This window comes from Mytilus trossulus, unplaced genomic scaffold, assembly GCF_036588685.1.
Source record: "Mytilus trossulus isolate FHL-02 unplaced genomic scaffold, PNRI_Mtr1.1.1.hap1 h1tg000247l__unscaffolded, whole genome shotgun sequence".
NCBI lineage: Eukaryota > Metazoa > Mollusca > Bivalvia > Mytilida > Mytilidae > Mytilus > Mytilus trossulus.
Window position 1 is genome coordinate 3072141 of NW_026963318.1, and position 6170 is coordinate 3078310.

Consider the following 6170-nt stretch of genomic DNA (forward strand, 5'->3'; position numbering starts at 1 on the left):
GACCCGAAGATAAATGTGAGATGTGACAAAAAAAAAGATCATAAAAACTGAAGAAAGAAAAAAATGTAGCCAAGAACGGACAAGAAATAGGTTTAAGAGTTTTCATGAGGGAGGTACATGTATACACCTTGATTCAAAATAACTTCCATAATTTCGGTAACAGCAATTAAACATTAAACATCCGTATTTTCATGCCAGTGCCAAAGCAATGATTACTTTGGTGTTGATGCCCCAGAGATTCACAGTCCACTAGGAAGGTTGTTACCCAATGGTAGAAATAACATCAACGGTAAGGTGCTTATATATAAAGCTAAATGATCGGGTAACAATTCAAATAATGTTCTTCATCTGACAATCATGATAAATACCAATGAATTGATTACAATGTTTATAAAGTTGATATTTCGAACTTTTAAAAACAAGTTATTTTTTTTCTACTTTTTCTATTCTAGTTCACCTTAAAAAAATGAGCTCTTAACAACATCGTCTGCAGTTACTGATAATTCATTTATTATCGTGGGTACCAATTTTTCGTGGAGTGGGGAAATCATCTTCGTTCATTTGGGATTTCGTGATTTTACCAATCTCTGCATACCAAGCCTACAGACAATTAACAATTCGTTGATCATTTGAAACCGTGGTTCACCTGGACCCACGATACCCACGAAAATTGATATCCAACTTATGACAATCCACCCATCACTGCACTTTAATTTTCCTTTAAAAAATAACCTGTATACACCAGGGGCCGGTAACAAGAAGCATTCGTATGTCTTACGAACGTCTTAAGGGCGTCTTAAGATTTAAGAATGTAACAAGACCCTATCTCAGACCTATCTTAGAATGATTGACAGCCCTTAATGTTTTGAAAAAGAGCATGATTTAAGAACGATTCTTACCTCTACCTTAAAGCATTCTTACTAATTCCGGTAACACAAAATCATTCTTAAATTTTGGTCAGTTATTAAGTGTTCTTAAAACAAACTTAGCAACTTAGGGGTGTACCAAGAACAATTCGCAATAGCTTCACTTGACATTTTTGTAAGAGTGGTCCCGACTACTCTTAGCTGAACATTCACTAGTTAATATTAGAACAAGTTGCTTAAAAAGGTTAATACGTCAACCTTTAGTTAGAACTTTTTTACTCTAATTATTAATTCATCTGAATAGGAAATTATATATAAGTGTTTTCTTGGCCATAATGGCATTTATGTGGAGGATGGTAGTTTCTCTTTTTTGTAAATCATTACAATTTTGGCTTGTTGAGAGAAGTCTTAAATATAAAGCAAGGAGACATTTGTGACCTTTTTCAATTTTGAACCAAGAGTTCCAAATGGTGAAGTTTAAATCATCACTTCTTACATTTTACGGAAGCCATCATGAGTTGGTTGGCCAATTATTTACCGGCTTTTTAATATAATGAGCGACACGATGGGCGCCACACGTGGAGCAGGATTTGCTTATCCTTCCGAATCATCTAAAATCATCTTTAGTTTTTAGTGGGTTGGGTGTTGTTGTTGTATACCTGTTTTTTTTTACATTTTTGCCTCTTGTGTCCTTTTTGTTCACGTATCGTTATCAAAATCATGGAATTTGACAAGGCTGTCATACAAGTGAGAGGTTCAGCTCTTTAAACCAGGTTCAATCCATCATATTTTTACACTTTGAAAATGCCTGTAACAAGTCAGGAATATGACAAGTGTCGTCCATTCGTTTGATGTTTTAGATCATTTGATTTTGCCATTTGGTTAAGGACTTAATTTCCGTTTTGATATTTCCTTGGAGTAAGTATTTTTGTGATTTTATTTTCGTAAGAAGGCTTTTAAAATGTGAAAAAAAATATTGTTTATAGGGAAAAAATATAAGAAGATGTGGTATGTGTGCCAATGAGACAACTCTCCATCCAAACTACAAATTATAAAAGTAAACCGTTCTAGTAGTGATTTGACCGAAATGAACGGTAGGATAGAAAAATAAGCCTTCGTCATTTGAGACTCGTCATTTATACTCGATTCAAATCCTACCATTGGCCTGGTGAATAATATGGCCCTCAAAAGGGTTGTTCTGAGACAAGCATATTATTATTAAAATATATTATATAAGCAGTTAAAATAATTTCATGTTTGAAGCGGTTCAAATTTTTTAATTCAAATTTACTTTTATCAAAAAAGGGCCGGAAGAACAATGGTGGTCTGCGGCCAGAATTGTTTTCTTTAGGTTAAATGGGTAGTTGATTGTTATGCACATTTAATCGTTCGTTAAAACGTTTCTATGACTTATTTAAGGTGATTCTAATTTCCTTGCGAGGAACCAAAAACGGAGACACCAGAAAATTATTAAGAACTCGTAACTTGAAAACTATTACGATGCAACTTAAGGGAGAAATAAGAGCGATCTACGAACAACCCGAGGGAGCTTTGATTTACACTCTTTGAGTGATCTTAGAATGATCTTATCTTCCCCCTAATTCAATACTTAAGACCTCTACTAATAAAATTTCTTGTTACCGGCCCCAGTCCAGTAACCAAGATTTCGACACAAGAATGATAATACGAATATTGTGATTGGTACACAGGTCAATGTGTAGTTGGAACTCTTTCTCATTCTTTTTTGTCTATTATATTCATTATATAAACCATATCATTTAGAAAATATTTGATATACCAAAAGTGTTTTTACATCGTATAATAATCATGTCGTGTTTGTATTTTCATAGGCTTATAACTATAGAATCATGTTTCAATAAGTTTATGAATGTTCAATTGAACTGTCGAATAAATTTGAAAAAAAAGTTCGCCGTTTGAAAAATAGCAGCGGTATATGGTTGAAGGCTATAATACGTGTTTCCTATCTTATAAAAAATCTGCTTTGGTGGTCTCCAGGAAAAACTAAGTTTGTTTGGGGGAGGTCTTGGCGTTCTTGCCAGTCGGGTCAAACTTAAGACTATACAATTTGTATTTATTGCTTTTCCGCTAAGTACGATATACGCTAAGGAATTTATATAAGTTTCATCAAATCAATTTGCATTTAGAATGATTTTAACGACCATTTAGATGAATTGAAAAAAAACTTTTCAAACTCATAATTCGAAAAATAGACTGACAACGCCATGGCTAAAGAAAAGAAACCAAAAAACAATAGTACACAAAATACAACATAGAAATATAAAAACTTAGCATCACGAATCACACTAAAAACTTGGGGTGATCTCAGGTTTTCGGGAGTAAGCAGATTGTGTGTGTTTTCAACATTTTGCAAATTTTATGAGAATCTTTAAGCTAATTATTACAGGTTATTTCTGGACGGGTGTAATAAGTTGGAATTGCATAAACTCAATATTGTGCTTTTTAAAATGCTGGTAAATCAAGCTTTTCAAAATGTTATCATATCTGTATATATATAAGCGGTATGAATGTTCTTGTGTAGTCCGCTTAAAAACCAGCTCATTATGTCGGGTTAGTACAAATCTAAAACAGGGTTCATTTTCATATCGCAACAACATATTGTTATCCTTTATATGCCACCAGTACTGTGACTCCTGATTGAAAATTACACTTTATACTGTTCGTTTGTTTATAGTGGTCGTATGTTTGATGCACTTATCCTCCTTAACATGCAACTGCGTGAAGATGCTCAAACCTTATCATTTGAGATCAAGGAATGTACGAGTACGTATAAATTGGCGATGCATGTGACATCTCAGTTTATGATAGTATGTCCTTTCAGCTGTATACATGATCAGTTTGTAAGGAGAAGGAATTAAAAGTACATCGTGTGGGTCACTTATCATTCAACGTCATACAGTTAGGAACGTATCGTCCGTTTTATATTAGACGTATTCAATGTTTTGTTTTGTTTTCAAAGTCTACCTCCTTAGGCAGCTAATGGTGTCATAGTTATAAATTTACAGTTGCAATATTCGAAATACTTTGTACTTGTTTTTGCTTCCTAACTATTTTGATCCGAGCATTATGGATACGTCTTGTGTAGACGAAACCTGCGTCTGGTGTATCAAATTATAAGCATGGTACCTTTAATAACTATTTCGAATTGTCTACCTTTGCCAGGAATAGATTATCTGAGCTGTACTTTGCAAATTGATCGTAAATTTGGGACCTCAAAGCTTTTCGTCTTTTTTTATACATAAGCCTCCTTGGTTTTCTTTTCGAAGATGAATATTTTTTAAGAAGACACTCAGTTCTGTCGTACCAAATTTTAAACTTGGCATCTATGATGGTTTATTTAATCGTTAAAGTGCAATGCATGTAAACCTGTTATACGCTAGCACAACGAAAAGAGTAATGCTCCCCATTCTGTGGTAACGATAACAGCTCGCGTGTCATCATCATTTGTGTATATTTCAATTAATACATTCCGGTCACTGTCCCCTTCGTAAGTTGTTGTTAACCCTTTTGGTACTACGTTAGATATAATCTGGCTTCTTTGGACACCGGAACTAAGCATCCAGGATATGGTTCACAACAAACAAGTTTTCATTTGCCGTCAATCATTTCTCCAGGTAGAGATCTAAAAATTACGTTATATATACAGCAGCAGTAAAGTGAGAAAACCAGTCATTTTGATAAGGGAAAAATAGGCAATGCAGCAGACGTCTTACTGCCTAGTATCTGACGAATGAATATCCCATTGAAGAATTGAAGTGCTAAGGTTACCGTAGTAGTACACATAATTGTGGTTTACACGTACTAAATAATTATGGTTTACACATATGCAGATGTTGAATACTTCGTATGACATCTTTCTTCGTGTAAGTGATTAGTAATTGACAACTGCATGTCCTATAAACTGTATGCTGAAATATTTACCTACCAACACGAACTGCCTGAAGACGTCTTCAATCAAACATTTTACGTGTTCCCACTACTAGGGCATCAGATGTACTGTTTGCAAAGACATCTTTAGTGAAACATTTTACGTGTTTCCATTTAATAGGGTTTCAGATTTACTGTTTGCAATGGTATTGTAATAGAAATTGGTTGTATCACTAGTTTCAAACGTAACCTTATTTCGTGCACCTCGAGCAAATGTTCTTTTATATTTTCACCGATTTTTATTTAAGCAATTCAACTAAGGCTTAAACTTTGCCTAAATATATCTTTTCCATTTTCAAGCATATTTCTTTTAGTGTTTTAAATGTGTTGGTACACTTATACTCATGAGATTGCATACGGCCTTACGTGTAAAGTTGTCTTAAAAGTATAAGTATACGTTTTTGTTTTTACTGGTTAGTCCACCATAAAGCTTAATATAGAACAAAGGGTTGATATGTAGTGTTTGACTTATATATAAAAAACATCTTGGAAGTCTGACCGGGTAAAGGAACACGATGTTAAACATATAATGAATTATACATCTCGTTTAGAAGCTACTAGGACAACCACATAAACAGTTAAAAGAACTTGGTAAAATTTGCAAAATTGCATTAACACCAATCAACGACATAAACATCTCAAAATAATTTAACACGTGACGATCTACATCTACAATTATGTATTTAGTACACGAAAGTTCTTAATATTGATTATACAATTCACTAAATTGAAGGTCATTTGAAGGCCATACGCTCTACAGACAGTCTTATAATATTTAGAAATATCAATTTCACAACTCAGCTATACATGTTATAGGCCTCTTCAGAACACCTGAATGCCTCTACTTTGTGTAGTTACCTAAACAACACAAACAAAAACTAAACTAAGTCTGATAACATTGTTTCGTTTCGATTATTAAGATTTTAGTGTTTTTAACGGGTTCATAAACTATTATTAAAGAACTTATTATTAACGTTGGTAATAAAAAATAAAATGTGAAAAAGTGTTAACTAATTTTGTAATGTAAAAAAATCTTTTGATATCCGAAAAAGAAGGGCAAAATATACTAAGGGGTATAAGATATTCATATGCAAAAAACTTTAACAAACAGCCAACACCATGGCTAAAAAAGAAAAACAACAATAAACAAACACCAGTTCAAAAACACACAGCACAGAAAAACTAACGACTGAGCAACAAGAACCCCTCATATATATGAATCTGATCTCAATTGTTATGGGAGGGTTAGCAGATCCTGCTTCACATGTGGCACCTGTCGTGTTGCTCATGTATTAACAAACACAATAATAAGTCTAACTCGGTAGGTCAAATTCGGGA